The following is a 19,079-nucleotide window of genomic DNA, read 5'->3' as shown; positions in this document are numbered from 1 at the left end:
TTTTAGTAGGAAACAGCAAATATTAAAACCAAAATGAGATGCCACTACAACAGCTAAACTGGAAAGAGTAACAATATTGAGTATGGGGGAAGAGAGATAGAGAGAACTGGACCTCTGGCTCTGCTGGTGGAAGTGGTATAACTACTGCATCAGACCTGAAGAGGGTTAATTTCACGAGTCAACTTGTCTGGCTTATGGTAGCCAGTTGTTTGGTCAAGAAAGCCTTGACTTGATAGTTATTGTGTTTAAAAGGTGGACTTCAATCATGGATCAATTGATTGCATCTGTGGCTGACTACATCTACCATTGGCAAAGGAGGTAGAGATCTTAAAGAACTTCAGCAGTCAGAAAGGAGACTTTTTATCTCTACTTCAGAGAGACAGCTTCTCCTGGGGAATTAAACATCATCTTCATCAAGTTTCCAATTTGCAGCCAGCCCTATAAATTCAGATTTATCAGTCCCTTTGGATATATGAATGATTCAAATAAATCTAAATCAATGCCTACCTTATAGCCAGTACTTCCAACCCTGGGTATGTCTCCAAAATAATGACAGCCTATATCCTCAGGAAGACACATGCATGGATGTCCCTTGCAGCACCACCAGAGGTGGAGGCACTCTCACAGAGGCTCTGCAGCACTGGTTTTGGAATCCCAAGGTCTCAGACAATCCCCAAGGCTGCCTCTAAGTAGGGAGACAGAAAGCAAAATACTTGAACATCCTGTACTCCATTTCCTTCTTTTGAACTTAAGTAATAGAACCTACTTCAACAGGTGGTTGTGAGACTCACTGAGTGACTCTCAGGAATAGGAGCAGGAAAGAGGAGGTGCTTAAAAAGCATTAGTCATATGATGATGGTGGTGGAGGTGGTGAGGGAGACCAGCTCAGGGTGAGGTAAATGTGTGGGAAGGAAGCTGGGCAGTGGAAAAGTTTTACTCATCACTGTGTTCAAGTGTCCCCATCATCACCACCACTGCTGTCCCTCAATTCATGCTGACATCTCCTACCATCAAAAAGGCACACGGCACAGACAAGACATCAAGCTCCCACAGGGAGACTTCACCCTGCTCCCTCTCTCTTGTAGCTGCACCCAGAAAAAGCGAGGACGCTGCTGCCCATGGACCAACACTGGGCTGTAGGTGAGCATCATCAGGGGTCAAGCAAAATCGTGGATGATACAGCATTGGCCCCACTCTATCAGTGGCTGGAACAGTATAAACTTACCATGTCATATAAAAATTAATTTAAAAAAGACCCACACACACTGGGCTTATGGCTAAAACTCAATTTGGAGAGAGAAAGACACAAAGTAAAACTGCCATTTTCACACCTTCAGGTGGAACCTTGTGCTGCTCTGCTTCTCAGAGCAGCAGAGCCTGCAGGGGTTGCTCCCTGTGGCAGGTGCTCAGGTCATTGCACCTTCAGGGTCTGCAGTGGCAGGAGGGTCTCTCCAGAAGGCCTGGGAAAGAAGGGTCATGTCAGGCCCACTGCAGAGCCTGGGGGCAGGGGAGAGCAGGAGGGTCATTGGCCTGGAGCAGCCCAGGGAAGGAAGCGCTACCTCCAGGACAACTCAGCCATTGTTCCTATTAGAGCAGGAAGAGGACACTTAACTAACCATGGACCGGTCACTCAGGATGTGGGTCTCTCTTGTTTGGTCTCTCATTTGTTTCCTGTAACACCCATGCACACTCACTCAGAGACACACATTCTTGCACCCATGAAAGCTCAAGGTTTCCACCTTACCAACACCTGCCCCTCCTTATACACTTATATACACACACAGATGAGCATGCACACAATACCCAGCACACACTCAGACATGGATGCCCTGAAATGCCAACCCCAGAGCCCACAAGCTCCTCCACTAGACCTGCCTCACTCTCTGTGCTGCAGCTGCTGAACCTCATGTGCACAACCCTGGAGCCAGCACATTTAGTGCACAAGGGCTGCTGGGAGCCTCTGCTCCAAGGGCCTCAGCTTACAGGAAAGAGGAGAGGCTGGAGGGGCTGGTCACTTGCTCATAATGTCATGGCTTGTTAAGGGCACACGTAAGCCTGGAACCCCCCACATGGGGTCTAGTCCCTCCCCAGAAGCCTCCAGAGCTGAGGAGCTGCTGCACTCTGACCTCTGTCCCAGGCTCCTCCTGGTGGGAATCTCAACTTTCTTCCTGGTGGCTTAGCTGACCTCAGGGCCAAAGGAGACTGGGGGGGAAGAGAGAGGGTCCTTGTGACTGTGGGCCACCTGGACATCAGCATCCTGGATGGGAAACAGGAGCTGAGAAGATACCAGTTGTGCCTTTATACAGATCAGAGCAGAGCAGGATCAGAGAGGAATAAACTCCTGAGAAGGGTCTGCCCTAGGATGTTTGATGTGTGCATTGCTGAGGGTGAAGGAGCCTGTGGGGTTGGATGGCTCAAATCTCCAGTGCTCCTTTGGTCTAGGAATAGCAGCTCCATGTACACACCTGCTGTTCCTGTTTGCTAAATGCCAGTAAACTCTCCTTCCCCATGAGCTTGACCATAAGCATCACAAGGGGCACAGCTGAGCAACTTTTATTTACTGGACTAGACTGGAATACAAGCTTCTCCAAAAGCACCTTCTGTAGCTGTCTAATGTCTCTTTTCACACCATGTCCCTTTCACCATACTTCTCAGCACAGCCATGTTCATTTTCTTCCTGAATTTCTAAATCACAGGTCATAGGAATTCATGCTGCCTGTAAGCAGGTTTCAAAATGTGGGTGGCAGTGCTGCTTCTGTCCTGACCCTGGATTAGGAGAGGCAAGAGAAGGTCCAAGTAGAGGATGAGAAGCGTGAGGCCCAGGCTTTCTTTTAAATGACCACAGGCTTGATGTCAGAGGCCATTGGTCATGGATGCCCTGCTGAAAAAGAAAGATATTTTATTCTTAATTATTACTTATAAGCACATTAAATCACTGAACACTTTCCCAAAATGCCACTAGAGAGCCCTAGAGATAATTCTCCCAGGAAGAAGCCGAGGAGATGAAATTCCAAGGCAGGGCAGTTTAAGTCTGAAAGGTGAGCTGAGAGCATTCTGATCCCAAACACTTGGATTCACAGGTGCCTTCTGGTTTGTGGGGAATGCTAGATTCTACCCGTTAAAAGCCTGGAAGTTACAATTTTTCAGTCTCCATTTTTCTTTCCAGATTTTAGACTCACCATGTTAGATTGGGAACTAGGGAAGGATGAAGACAGGCTGAAGTAAAATTTCACCTATGAAAGAGGAATCTGGGTGATGAAGACACACATGGCAGAAGGCATGGTGTATGGTCATAACAGGAATAAACTCCTTTTATGTACGTTCTTCTCCCATTCAGGCTCAGCTCATGCGGACTCAGAAAAGGGCAGAGATGCAGCTTGGGAAGCAATGGTAGCTGTGTACACAGAGCTCAGGAATGGTGTGAGAGGAAGAGGAAGGCATGGTGGATTGAGACAGCACCAACTAAGTGTCCACAGACAGCAGGGTAGGGTGAGGACCACACAACTGGTCAGCGAAAGTTGAGATTACAAGCATTGGACTGCAGTCATTGCTGTCCACTCACCAGTTCAAATGCCTATTCCAGGCATGGCTGTACCTCTTCCTTGGTGCCAACCACTACCTTAGTGTTTACATTTCAGCAGGTGATGCTGATGATGACAAAAACAGTAAGTACAAGAAGAATATGTTTTGAGTTTTCAGGTACTTCTCTAAAACTTTAATGTTTTTTTTATTATCATTGTAAGCACAAAATGAAGATGAAGATAAGAATAAAATGAAAACTGAAGGTCAGAGCAGTACCTTCCCAGACTCACACAGACAAGCACAAAGGTCTCAGCAGACCAGGTCTCTGCCCTCATGGCACTTTCAATCTAATAAGGAGAAAGGGAATCGCACAGGCAGGTGGTGGGGTGACGGCCTTCCTGGCATTTTGTTTGCATTTTCTATTATAATTCCTGACTTTTTCTTTCTTAGATAAGGAGAATGAATTGATTTCTTTTTTCCTTCCTTCTTATCTTTTCTACCTTCCACTGTATCTGTTTGTTTATTATATATCCTAGTTATATAAATTCTATTGATCAACATTACAGCTTTTAACAGATATTAAATTGAGTATCTTCATATTGAGTTCATCAATATTCATAATCCCTACTTTCTCTTCTTTCTTGATAAATTCCCATGCTTTGTTGAACTTTTGGGGAATTTTATCTCCACATGCCAATTCATATATTGTTTTATTTCACTCTACATTGTTTAATATTTTTTAACAACAGTATTGAATTGTCCACCTTATTATCAACCATTAATGGAAAAATAATCTAAACCAAATATAAAGTTTTAATGAGTCTTTTTTCAACTCTGTTTCTATTCATATGTCTTCTTCTTTCCTGGATTCTTCTTTATTGCAATATATCCTCAAGCCATTTCCTTTTCAAAAATATCCATGTACTGTACATTTCCTGTGTTGTGATCATCCAAAAAGCAAAAGAAAAACCTTTGCTCCCATAAATATGAATGATATATTGTCTCAGCATAGAATTCTCCATTCTAATTGTTTTTCCTCTGAAATGTAAAAATGCCACCTAGTCACCAATATCGCAAGGGAAATGTCCAATGCAACTTTGAGCATTGCCCCTTTGTAGCCAATATCTTTTTTCCAGATCATTTTACAGTGTCCACCTTAAAATACTTTTACTCATAAATATTTAAACAGACAAGTACAAGGGCAACTTATCAAATTCCTCAATATCATCATCACCTCTGGAAAACAAATATGGACACTGAGTAAATAGATGTATATTATACGTGGAGGGAGAAGCCAGATCAGGAACATTAAAGTGACTGAGGTGACAGGAGGACTTTGGGCTAGCCACTCCTCTCTCAGTTATTGACACATTTAGGTACTGACACATTTAGGTCTTGACACATGTATAAATGCAGGACTGAACCTCTTCCCTCCCCACCACACCCAGCCTCCTGCTCTCCTGTACAGGGTCCAAACCCCAGATGACTCACAGCCATGGGGACCCTTGCTGTCCTCTCTGCTGTTCTCCTGTTGGCCTTCCTGACCCACTTAGCTGCTCAGAGAAAGCACTAATGAACTTCCAGCATAGGAGCAGTGTGAGGTCCAGTACCAAAATACAACCATTTCCTTAGTGGGGGATGAAAGGGCCACCCAATAGACTGCAGGTGAGAGCCCAGCAGTGCCACCAACAAGTCACAAAAGCATTAGGAAGTGAGGGCCTTCAAGCTGGAGACATCTAGGGTTCTTGGAACACCAGAAGATTGGTTTCCAGGAGGTGTGAGTGGGAGACTCAGCAGCTTAAGGGTCAGAGACTAGACCAGCCTCTTTGAGTACCTCCTTAGCACCTGCAGGTGGTGCTCAAAGCTGGTGTGTGTGGATGGGTTGGAATGAGAGGTGAGTAATGATGAATTTGGGAGCTGTATCGCAGGGGGTGTGATAAGCCTGTAAATGATAAACTAGATTGGTCAAGGAACAAGGTCCTTCATGAGAAACTCAGAGTAAGATTACTTCTGCTTTATGACAAATGAGAATTCTCTCCATCATTTTATGATTGGTGTATATTGGTCATTTAGTGGCAGACATGGCACTTCTTAGAGCATCTCCCCTGCTCTGGCTCTGCCTCTTCCCCTTCCCTCCTTTCCCTCTGTGCCTGACATGCCCCTTCTTTTCCCAGGCCCTCAGTGTAGAGCCATCTGCTCTTGCAGATGTGGTATCTTCAGGATTGGTGAGCATCAGGTGGGGACCCGTACTCTCAATGGCCTCCATCACAGGTTTTGCTGCTGCTGAGCCATGTCAACTGAAATGCAAAACAGTGCAAAATCCAATATGAAGATCTTGAAAAGAGTGATTTTACTCTATATTCTTTATGCTTTTTCTTACTTCCTCTTTCCAAAATAAAGTTAAAGCATCTACCTCAGTGTGTTTGGCTTTTGCTTATTTTTTGTGAGTTGGCAAATGGCTTATTTGTGCTGTCCAATTTTATTGTGAATACTGTCCTGAATGGTTTTCATTAAGAGGAACCCACCTTTGCTTCCCAATGATCCACCATTTGTGCATCAGACCTCAATTTAAAAAGAGCAAAGAGAAAAAAAAAATGGTTTCATTGGTCAGTTTGAAAGAAAAGACTTCTACATCTGCATAATGCTATTCCAAAGAGGGACGTCACTATAAAATTTATGAAAAGGTGGTTGTTGATGCAAAGGAAAGGTATATACAATAGACTGCTTGTTTTCATTAATTTTTTAATTAGTGGGAAGCCATTGATTCCTATGGATATTTTTCTCATTTTAAGCAAATATGTTCAATATGTATAATTTTTTCAGCCTGTATAAATGGCATAGAGTAAACTAAAGCTTAAGTGAATCACAGGCAAAGAAAAAATGGGAAGAGTTCTAAATAGGAATGGCTGACCAGCCTAATGGTTTCAATTAATAAGCAGAGAGGAGAGCATAGAAGCTGTCAATGTGGTGATAACAATAACTAGTAAAATAGGGAGTCCCCACTAGTCACAGAAAGGTAAATGAGTGAGTCCTTGTACTATATATGATCTGGTCTCAACACTCAACCCTTTAGAAGTTATTAATTCTATTAATTATAATAACCCATACTAATTTTTAAAAAATTAGCAAGAATTATGTATGTGTTTATAATGCCAATGAAATAAATGTATCATAATGACAAGACAATTACATGTGAACCAACTGCTGAGGAAAACTTTTTAAAAAAATTTTTATTAAAGATTTATTATTTATTTATTTATTTCTCTCCTATCCCCCCAGTTTTCTGTTCTCTGTGTCTATTCGCTGTGTGTTCTTCTGTGATTGTATCCTTCAGCGGCACTGGGAATCTGTGTGTTTTTTTGTTGCATCATCTTGTGTCAGCTCTCTCCATGTGCAGTGCCACTCCTGGGAAGGCTGCACTTTCCTTTGTGCTGGGTGGCTTTCCTTACAGGGCGCACTCCTTGCACATGGGGCTCCCCTATATGGGGTCAACCCTGCGCAGCACAGCACTCCTTGTGTGCATCAGCACTGTGCATGGACCAGTTCCACATGGATCAAGGAGGCCCAGGGTTTAAACTGTGGACCTCCCATGTGGCAGGCAGATGCCCTATCGATAGGCCCAGGTCCACTTTCATGCCAAGGAAAACTTAAAGAAACTCTTATCTGTGGAAAAGGTACATTTTCAATATTAAAATTTAAATAAAAGGCAGTAATTTAAAGAATGCCATGACATGACAAAAGAAAACATTTTTGTTATTGAAAATAATAGCCTGTCCTTGGGGTTTGAATCATCTTAGAGACACAATCAAGTCCACAAGTCAGCTATTTGACACCAAAAACTGCAACCTCATCTTGCCTCCTCTTGGGTCTGGTAGGATTACAAAACCTAGAAAGGATTAAAATCAGGACAAATGAGAAAAAATTTAAGTTCACTTTTGCTCAGTTTTGATATAACGGTATTAATAAGTTTGTTGTTATACTTGAGTAAGTTTAGGCATACTAAATTTATTACCTAATGTAAGTCCCTTAAGAGAATATAAATATCAAATTTGTATCAATATGAAATTCTCAAAATAAATACTTTTGGTCTTCAAAATATTGTTTCAGCATTAAACAGTGCTAATAGTAGTGAGTTTTCTTCTCTGTGTACTGTAGTAAATCCAAGATGTTAAAGAATCCATAATGAACTCCAGCCTGGTCCTTCTGCTCCCACAAGAAGCCCCTTGATTGGAGCTCATCTCCACACCAGGAACCTGGGTCTCTGCCTTTACATTCCAAAATTCTGTGTCCATTTTCCATAAGTGACCTTTGTCCCATTCTTCAGAGAAACTATAATCATGTCCCAGTTCTTCCATTCTTTACCACCTTTTACCAAAATTAATGTTTCTGAAATTCTATATGTGTCTTCTGTCTACATGCAAATGCAAGGCAATAGTGGTTTTGCTTTATTTTTTTCAACTGCTATAACTGCATAATACATACCATTTTAGAATCAAGGGCATACAATGTTATACTGAATATCCATTAATCACCTATGTCATGTCAGGCATTGTGCTATCTTATAGCTGCCTATCATGCCTCTCCATGTGGTAGGAAGAATGCTTATCTGGATTTGGGGGGTGAGGAGATATGGAGATAGGGTAAGATCTGGGCTTTCATCCTTAGGTCCATCTGCCAGCACAGCCATCAGTCTCAGGATCTACCCACCACCACCTCCAAACCATGTCAAAACTTCCCTATTCTTCTTGCACATTGTTGTTTGTTTTTTTTTTTTTAATTTTTTGGAGGAACTAGGAATTGAACCCAGGACCTTGTATATGGAAAGCAGGCGCTCAATCACTTGAGCTACATCTTCTCCCCTGTATTCTACTTCTTCACCATCCACCTCACTTTCAAATGATGATCTTGCCATCTGAGGCACAAAGAAAATAAAAGTCATCAGAAGGGAACTTCACAGAATTCAGGCTGTGAAACCAACTAAATGAATCCCTATTTGCAATCTTGTTCCTTCCTGAAAAGTCATATTCTTCTTCTCCAAGGCTGATACCACCCTCCCCCATCTGGGGCTTCAGGCCTCATCCCTGACCACAGCTGCACAGCCTCTGGAATCAACTGATTATCCTTTATCTCCTGTATTTTCAAACCCTTTATCTCCTTCTCATAACTATTTTTCAATGCATAAGTCTTTTTTCAATATATGTTTTATTTGATCTCTCACCACCTGCAACTATCACCCTGTCTTTCCTTCTCTTCATAGATAAAGGAAAATTCTTGTAAGAGTTCCCTATATCTGCTATCTCATTTTAACTCCTATTTTCTCCCTGACCCTCTACAGTGTGACTTCTACCTCAAGCTCTCCCCTGAAACTGCTCTCACCAAAGTGCCTGTGGGAGACACTTGTTTCCTGGTCAATAGATACCCCATTCCTTACTTAGAGGTTCAGAGGGCTGTACCCCTGTTTTCCTGGCCTTCTTAACAATGAAGGCATGTGTCTGTGATACACTTCTAGACAACTGGAGCAGAGAAGTCTGCTGGTGGGTGACTTGGAGAAGATTTTCATCTCTGATAGGAATGCAGACAAGCCCAACCAAATACATGCTTGTGGTTGTGAGACAATGTGATGCTTGGCATGACACAAGCATCTCAATACCTTGAAAAAGGTCAAAGGCCTTATATTGGAGCATCGGCCCTTGGGACTATAATTACTGTGTGCCCAATACTAAACAGCAGATCTCTATTTCCTACCCATGTGTTTCTTTGGTGCTACAATCCTATATCATCTACAATAAGGAAGCTGGTAGCTATGGCTTAGCAAACCCAGGGATTCCTGCCAGGACCTTCTGTCTTCAAATACATAATGTCAGACAATGCCAGGGTTTCTCAGCATGTGGGAGTCCAGAGTGAGGAGATCAAGTGGGATGAGGGTTTTGTCAGGTACGGAGGAAAGTGTGTTGACATGACTTTGATCAAGTATATTTGAAATATCAGACCAATTAGATCACCAAAGAAACCTGGCTACTTTCTTCACTAGCACTGCATTCAGAAAGTCTGCACATACAGTAAAGCATTGTGTGGTTGACATTATTTCTAATGTATTCTCAAATCACCTGGATGATATTGAATATATGTATTGAATTAGTTTGTTTCTTGGTTACATCTCCTTTGTGATATATCCTCAGGGTCAAGAAACTGAAATATAAATACATAAGTATTTCATCAAGTGTTAAACTAAGGAGGAAAATAGAAATAAATACTACAGCTCCAAATAACATCCCAAGTAAAATGGTAAATAAGCCTCCAGTTTGGATTTTAAAAATGGGAGCATGTAGGTAAAGGAACCATAAATCTTATGAAATCTGAGAGAATACACATGGACTGTGGGAGCATAGTGATATGTGAAAGTTTGATTTGTGAACACACAATCAATGACACTTATCCCAAGGAAATTGTCTACTGTATACTTATACACAAAAGTGGTTTGAAGCTGTTGAAAGGTCACACCCTCCATTTATGCTGTGGAATTCTCCCACTCTCATATGCCCAGCAGTTGGTTCCTGCAATCATTCGTTTCCTTTTATCACCATCAATTTCCTCCCCCCTTGTTTCCTCTCACCAGCATCAAAATATACTCTAGTAATTGGCTTCTTACATGCAACTACCCCTCTTACATGCAACCACAATAACAGCACAACTCCCCAAACCAAGAAACACATTGCCCTGTCTTCATTCCCTACCTCACTGCTCCTTCTCTCCTCTGCCTACTGCTTTCAGGCTTCTGTCTGCTCCAAGCCCTGAGAGAGCTCTCATCAAATTAACACCTCCATACCACAGAATTCTAATGTTAGTCCTCGATATTCATATTTCTCAACTTCTCAGTTATATTGGGCCTAATTGATCTTCTGTCCTTCCTGAACACTTACTGCTGTCATCCTTGGGCTTCTGTTCCAAAAGAAATGACAACCTTCTCTGGGTTTATTGAGGCAAAAGTCCCTGAAACATGACCTCTTTTACTCAACTCAGTGCTATCTGATATAATTGCTACTGTCCAACAATATTTTGTGTTTTGTCAACTCATATATAACCAACTAGCCAACCAACAATCTGCCATTAGGAAAAGGCTGCCTCTATTGCAGGCAATGTACCAAGGGATGTAGGGCCACAGCAATGATGATAAAGACTCTGTTCAGAGAATCAAAGGTTCCAGAGAATTCCCAGAACTAGGAAGAATACCTATCAAACAGCTTGCTTAGTGGATCTTGGGAAGTTCAATTAAATAGATCAAAATAAAATATTTACTCTCTTGTCTTTGCTCAACTGCAGGCTGATTTTCCCTTCACTTAATTCCTCTTTAACTTCAGACTGTGCTTCATTTCATTTGAGGCATAAAAATGATACTGGTCTAAGCCCTATGCTCAAGGATGAGGACGCCCTCCCCATCACCTTGTAAAACATGGGGATCACCCTTTTCTACGACCCTAACAATGTGTTGGAGTTTCATCATTTTTCAGGAGGTGGTATAGCCCAAGGACTCAGAAATTTAAATAATTGCAGCAGACAAAGGGCTATCATCACTAACTCAACAATAAATTCAGATGTCAGACAGATAGAGATGTGTGACAAATGGAGCTGTTAGACCAGAGAGGCATCAAAGTGACACTAAAGGCAACAAATGAATCATTCTTCCTTCCACAATCAACACATGTTCTGTCTGCACAAGTTGGCTAATTCTCCTAACAGACCAGTATAAACATGGACATAAAATACTTCCTTTTTCCAGAGACTGTTCTAGGCATCCACTATTTCCCAACCTGGGCTTTGCCATTTTGCAAACTCAGTATTAAAACATTTTTCCTTCAGATACTGGAGATCCTAGCTCTTCTCAATATTTCTTTCTCTGTATTTTAGGCTCTCTCTGTAGTGATAATATAGTCTGTGCATAAATTCAAGATTACCTGGAAAACCGATTGAGAAGTATAAAATCTATAGGCTTTGGATATTCAGGAAGAATGCAAAACAAATGTGTGAGGCTTGCCTGGAATGTGGGGAGTTCATGTTAGAAGCTTACCTGGAATGTGGAGTATATGTGTTAATTCAAGCTTACCTGGAGGAAATAATCTATCTAATGCTCAGATAAAACACTTGAGGAAACTAACAAAAAGTCCTTTTGCATATAAGCACTATTTGACCCCCCACTCTTACATCCTCTGTATAAAAGGGACCCAAAATTCTAATTGGGGTATGGTTTTTATCAGGACAAGAGCCCACCAAGTTGGCCAGTCAAGATAAATCTTCCTTCTCAGAATTTTCATGTCCTGACCTTCGATAGTGCATACACTCAACTTCTCTCTGCTACAACATCTCTAGGGACTCATCCGGGCTATGCTGAGAAGGTCAGATGGGCAATGGTTGATTGCCCCTCATGGATGTCTCCAAGGAGGTCAGAAGGGCCTGGGTGAAACCCAGCCCTGGGTGGCCCTGGACTTCCCTTTAGTCAAGAAAGAGGTTGTGGACTCTGCCAGAGCACTCCCAGAGAAAGTGGAGGCACTGGAGAGATCAAGACACTCTGAGAATGAAGCAAAGAGTTCTGCACATAAGATGGGTAAGACCCCCTGGGGACATAGTGCAGGAAAAGCCTAACTCTGAAAAATTTTAGAAGGGAGCCTGATCAGCTCTCGAAAGGAGCAAGGCCCATTACTTCTGAGAAAAAGGGAGGAAGACATCTTCTCTAGGTCCTAGAAAGGAAAAGGGGGTGGTTGTGTGCATGTGATTATAGAGACTGAGTGAGACACAGAAATATATTTCTGTGGGGTGAGTGTGGAGTCCTGATCTATGGTTCTGTGGCAACCTCATCTGGTCAAGGGTGAACTGGGGGGCCTCTATGCAAAGGGACACTCTTCCAAGTTGGGTATTTGTGCTGACCCACTATGGCTAAGAGGCTCCTTAAGTTCCCGCAAAGGATGTGACCAGAAATGGATGACGTGTAAGACTGAATGTTGTGCAGCATCAGCACAGGGTGGAAACATGGAAAACACACAGAGTAGGACCCCATTAGGGTTTATGCTGAAAAAATTTCCCCATGCATTCCATGGAGACAAATATGACATAAAGTTCCAGTCAGGAAACCTTAGAATGCTTTCTGAATGAGAAAGACCAACTTTCAGCATAGACTGGCCCCAGGAGGACAATTTAGACCCCCAGATCATCTATAAATTCCACAACATAGTAACAGAAAAACAGGGCACCCAGACCAGTTCCCATACATTGCTGCCTGGCAAAATGCCATGAGTCAAAGTCCACACTGCTTAGGGAAGCGTACGACTTAAGAAGCCAGGATTTGCCTAATATAAAAACCTAGGAATGCTGTCCCAGGAACAAGGCCAAACAAGCACTGTGCAAAGGGTACAGAGAAAGTGAGCCCCAAATCCAGTGCTGACCCACCCATTGTAGAAGGGCCAAATGAAAATGACTTCCCACCACCTTCAGTGATAGTTCCCACTGCCGCAGTGCTGAGGGATGACAATAAGACAATTTACCTAAACAGCATCATGTAGGGAAGTGCAATGCCCACACCATCCCTGCAGCTGCTTTTATCCCCATCTGCACCAGAGAATGAACCTAAACCATCCCCACAGCTGTCTTTGTCACCATCCACAATAAGAAATGGAGCCCAGCCACCTCCACTCTCTTTTGCACCTGACAGCACAGTGCAGACCATCATCAGGAAAGAGTCCCTGAAAAATGGCAATTCAGATCACGGGGAGCCCCAGAGGCAGGGGGAGGAGGGAAAAGAGCAACCTTACACTTACCTATCTGTGAAACCCGGGCCCCAATTTATTATAATGAGGATAGCCAGATTAAGGGGGGAAACTGGACAATTGTCTACCAGCCCTTTACTACAACAGACCTCTTTAACTGGAAAAGCCATACCCCACCATACTCACAGGAGCCTCAGGCCATGGTGGACCTTTTCCAGTCCATCACAAACCCACAAGCCCACCTGGGCTGACTGTAAACAACTCATCATGACTTCATTAAACTTTGAAGAAAGAATGCAAGTCACACAGGGAGCTCTAACCTGGCTCAAGGAGATCTCACCTGAAGTAACCTTGGATAGTGACCAATATGCCCACTCACAGTTCCCAAAGACCCCCAATGGGATCCCAGTCACACAACTGGGCTCAACTGACTAGAGATGTTCCATAGGACTTTAGTTGAAGGATTCAGAGCTGGGAGCCGAAAAGCAGTAAAATGGCAAAACCATCAAAATCCTACAGGCTCTCGATGAAAGTCCAGCTCAATTCTATGAGAGACTATGCAAGGCATTCTGTGTATACACATCCTTTAACCCAGAAGCTCCTGAGAGCCAAACAATGTTCAATGCAGCATTCATTGCCCAGTCACAGGCTAACATCTGAAGAAATCTACAAAAGTTGGATGGCCTCGCTGGTATGAGTATTTCTCAACTCATGGAAATAGCCACTAAGCTTTACATCAACTGCGATGTAAAGACCAGGAGGGAAGAAAACCAGAAGATGAAGAAAAAAGCAGACCTTTTGGCAGCACCAATAGTCAAAAGAAGTAATCCTGTTCAAGGAGAGTAAACTGGGAAAACCCTTCTCCAAAGAGGGGGAAGGGCCCACCCCTAGGGTGAAATCAGTGCACATATTGCAAGGAGGAGGGACATTGGAAATGGGAATGTCCTAGCAGGCCACCTGACACAGTCACTGCAATACACACAGCCAAAACATTAGCTAGGAAAGCTAGCAAAGTGTTGCAAATCAAACCCTGGGTTCATAAAAATTCAGAAAAAACAACACCCTGCAAATCACCTCATTGGACTTGCAGGAAGAGAAGACTCTGATAAATATTATTAGGACAGACTGGGCTCCTGTTCTCTTGGTCCTGCAGAGCCTGTGATTGGAGTCCAAATTGGGGGTCACACCATACAAATGATGGGGCCCAAACTCTGTAATGACCAAGCCAGTCAGGCCATTATCTAGAAGACAAGCCACTATCCTAGGGGCAACTGGCATAAGTACCCAACAGCCCTTTCTCCAAGACAGGACCTATAACATTGGGGGTATGGAGGTCACTCATGAATTCCTTTATCTCCCAGAAAGCCCAGTTCCCCTCCTGGGTTGATAAATGCTGTCTAAACTACAGGCTCAAATTACTTTTAATGCCATGAGGCAATCCTCACTGACACTGGGCCCACCAAACCCTCTGAAAATAGCACTAACTCTTCCTCTGCAGGAGGAATCGAGACTGTTTTACCTCAACTAAGATGGCCAATCTACAGCCACACAGCTCCCCTTCAAAGATGTGCCCAAAGTATGAGCAGAGGGTAACCCAACAGGAATGGCACATGACATTCCTCCAGTTATTATTGAAATAAAGCCCACAGCAAGTCCAGTAAGCATAACAATATCCAGCTCCAAGTGAAGCACAAAAAACGTCCAGCTACATATTCAGAGATTGCTGAATGAAGGCCTATTAGAATCATGCTAGTCTCAATGGAATACCCCACTCTTCCCAGTTACAAAGATGGTGGAGATTATCACCCGGTCCAGGACTTGCAAGCAGTCAAATCAGTGGCAATATCTCCATTCTGCAGTTTCTAATCCACACACTCTCCTCAGCATGATACCCTCATCTGAAATCTACTTTTCATGCCTGTATCTTAAAGATGCCTTCTTCTGCATTCAGGTAGAACCCTGGAGCAATCTGATTTTTGCTTTAAATGGGACAATCTGATCTCTGGTGAAAAACAACAAATAACATGGACACGACTTCCTCAGGGATTTAAAAATGCACCCACTATTTTTGGACAAGCCCTGGACAGTGATCTCAAATGTTTTAACCAGAAAGCCATAACTGTTTTCTCCTCCAATATGTAGATGACCTCATTATTGGAAGTGCCACCTACCAAGACTGTGCTAATGGAACCCATGCCCTTTTAAAACATCTACAGCAAAAGGGCTATTGAGTGTCCAAGAAAAAAGCCAAAATCTGCCTACCTCAGGTCAATTGTCAAGGTTATAAAACAGCACAGGGGCACCGTGAATTGGGACTTGAAAGAAAGACAGCCATCTGTAGCCTCCCTGAACCCAACACCAGTCAGAAGCTGCGAGAATTCCTCAGAGCAGCTGGACTCTGCCACAATTGGATCCCCAATTCTAGGGTCCTCATTCACCATTTATGTGAAGCCACAAAGTGGGGAGATCATGAAACCCTGTTCTGGGAAAGCCCACAGAAAAATGCTTTCACTGTTCTCAAACAAGCTCTAATAGAAGCACCAAGCGTCATGCTTCCAGAACTCAGTAAACCATTCTACCTCTATGTGCATAACCACCAAAGCATCACAGTAGGAGTACTCACTCAATACCTCGGTTCCTGGTAAAGACCCCTAATTTAGCTCTCCAAACAACTGGACACTGTAGCCCAGGGATGGCCCTCTTGCCTGCAAGCTGTAGCAGCTGTAGCAATGCTAACACTAGAAGCCATAAAATTAACTCTTGGGCAGCCTATAATTGTTTGGGTTCCATATGCATTAATCACAATGTTAGAGGCCAAAGGAACACACTGGCTTACTAATAGCGACCTGGATAAATACCAAACCCTATTATGTGAAAATCATATGTCCAACTGGATCATGTAAAACTCTAAATTCTGCTACCCTGCTGGGAATTCCAACCCATAACTGCCTGGAAACATTGTAAGAAGTATATTCCAACCAGCCAGAACTCCAAGACCAGTCACTGACAAATCCTGACATGGAATTCTTCATGGATGGGATGAGCTTTATACAGCATAGCAATTGATGAGTGGGATATGCAATAGCAACATCCAAGACCACAGTAGAGGCCCAGCACCTCCTGCATAATACATCAGCATAGAAAGTCAAACACATTACCCTCACCCAAGCCCTACAACTTGCAGCTGGTACTAAGGTTAACATCTACTCCAAATATGCAGTCCTTACCCTGCACACACATGGAGTCTTATACAAACAAAAAGACTCATTAACTCTGGGGGAAGGAGCATTAAATATGGCACACAGATTTTGGAACTACTAGAACCAGTTTGGAAGCCTTTCAAAGTGGCTATAATCCACTCCAAGGGACACCAGACAAGCCACAGCCCCATTGCCCAAGGAAATAGGAGGGCTGATGCTGAAGCAAAAAGTGTAGCATAGGAAGGATCCCTATGTGAAAACCTGGCTGCTGTTCTCATTCCTCAACCTCTTAATTATAAGAAACCCCACTATACACTGCCTGCTCTCATCCCGCAGGCTCTGAATCACCAGGAACCACAGTATACTCAAACTGAGAAAGAGTGGATATTCTTGGAGAGTGGGACACAAGGAGCAAATGGGCAGTGGACATTGCCCAATCACAAAATAGTTGTGCTACAAATATTAGTTGCAACTGTAGTTCAAGACTACCATGAGAACACACACTTGGGAAAAAACCACCTTAAAGAAGTGTTAGAAAGATTCTTCTACATCCCAAGTCTAGCTGCTATCACCCATGCCATATGCCAGCTGTGCATGATAAGTGCAAAAAATAATCCTTGCCAGGGACCCATGGGAGCTCCAGGAGTCCAAAGAATAGGCAGTATGGCCCTCAAATACCTCGTACTTGAATTTACAGAAATGTCACGATCCAGAAGCTATAAATATCTCCTAGTCACCATTTGCACCTTTTCTGGCACTCAAACAGAAAAACTGAAGAAGTAGCCAAAGTTCTCCTCAGGGAAATCATTCCTCAGTATGGGCTACCCCTCTCAATTGGCTCTGACAATGGACCCACCTTTGTCTCCGAAATCACTCAAAAGATTACACTGTGCATCTGATGGAAATTGCACTCTCCTGACTCTCCTCAAAGCTCAGGGAAAGTGGAGCAAATGAACCATCCAATAAAAACTTATCTTGTCAAGATTTTCCAAGAAAAGGCTAACATGAGTGCAAGAACTCTTGAGTGCTCTCCTCCAAGTTTGGGCCAGCCCAAGCTGATACCTAAGCATAACCCCTTATATAATCCTCTTTGAGAGGCCCCCCACTCCTTAGTCTGAAATATAGATGGAGATCTCAGAGAAAGAGGAAGCTTATCAACGGCACAGCAAATGATCAGCTTAGGAAAACCCTACAAAACTTTCATCACTGGGTCCAAGCAAGGGCCCCCATTAGTTTAAGCATCTCCATACACCTGTACAAGTCAAGAAATGCAGTCTGGGTTAAAGACTGAAAATCAGCACCACTAACCCCTCAATGGCAAGGACCCTGTCTTGTCATTTTATCCACCCCCAGTCCAGTTAAAGTAGCTGAAATCACCCCGTGGATACAGCATAGCTGAGTTAAGTAGGCTGCCCCAGTGTTCTGCACCTGAATTCCAGATACCCAAACTCATCTTGCAAAAGAACAAAACACCAAGCCCTGCTTTAGTCACACCCTGGAAGCTGACTTGGCCATGCACTGCTGAAGTTTGTTGACAGAACAACAAGTTCTGTGCCAAGTCATATCCCAGAAGCTGATTGGTCTACACACAGCCAAAGAATAGGAACCTGATTTAATCCCATTTACAATGCCCCTTTGGTTATTTTCCCTACTCCCAGCACTGACCCTCTCTTGGTCATAGGTCAGAACCACAGTGTGTAAACAATGTATCCAAGAAGTGCAAACAGGACCCATGTCAATACCACATTGATATATCATAGCCATTACACCTGCAAGGACCATATAACCACCTGCCAGGTTCAAGGAATCTCCTCTAGTGTCTGTAATGTATCCAGCCAAATAACCTGCTATGATCCCAAACCCCTAGCAGTCTCCTGTAAATGGGAAATTAGAGTGTTTAATCAAAATGGGGAGTTACTTCACTCCAGTCACTAGCTGGAACCACCGAGTGTCCCTCCTATTTGATGCATGCCAAGTTATAGACTCTAGGATACCATAGAACACCAAATGTGGAGGGCTGAGCTGGGAGCAGAAATATACTCATAAAAATAAGTATTTGTGCACTCCAGAAATGAAAATTACATTCCAATGGGGGGCCATCTGTTGCAAATACATTGGTGCATACAACAATTCCTACTGGTCCTTTGTCAACTGGACCACCTGGACACAGACACAATTAAACAAACAGCCACCTTCACTAAAGGTATGGCCCTGGCTAAGTGTCCACATGGTCCCTGTAAACCCTTAAACTTCACCATCCTTAAACCTGAATCCTGGCAGATTCAAGGAGTCCAAATGGACCTCTGCATTGATGGTAGAAAAATAAACCCAGGAGTCTAAATCTGGGTTGGATACCAGAAACACCCACTCACAAGTACAGCCCACTCTGTGTTCCACTCCTTCTATGAAGAAATGGAAAAGCCCTTTTCCATTCCACAAGCAGCAAGAAACCTCTTCATAAACCAAGCTGAAGTAATAGGGGCAGCCTTAAATGTCTCCTCATGCTTTGTATGTGGAGGTATGAATATGGGAGACCAATGGTCCTGGGAAACTAGAGAATGTAATTACAGCCAATCATTTAATGAAAGAGGCCTCCCTGTTT

Source organism: Dasypus novemcinctus, chromosome 25 (genome assembly GCF_030445035.2).
Source record: "Dasypus novemcinctus isolate mDasNov1 chromosome 25, mDasNov1.1.hap2, whole genome shotgun sequence".
NCBI classification, from domain to species: Eukaryota; Metazoa; Chordata; class Mammalia; order Cingulata; family Dasypodidae; genus Dasypus; species Dasypus novemcinctus.
This window is presented reverse-complemented; position numbering follows the sequence as displayed.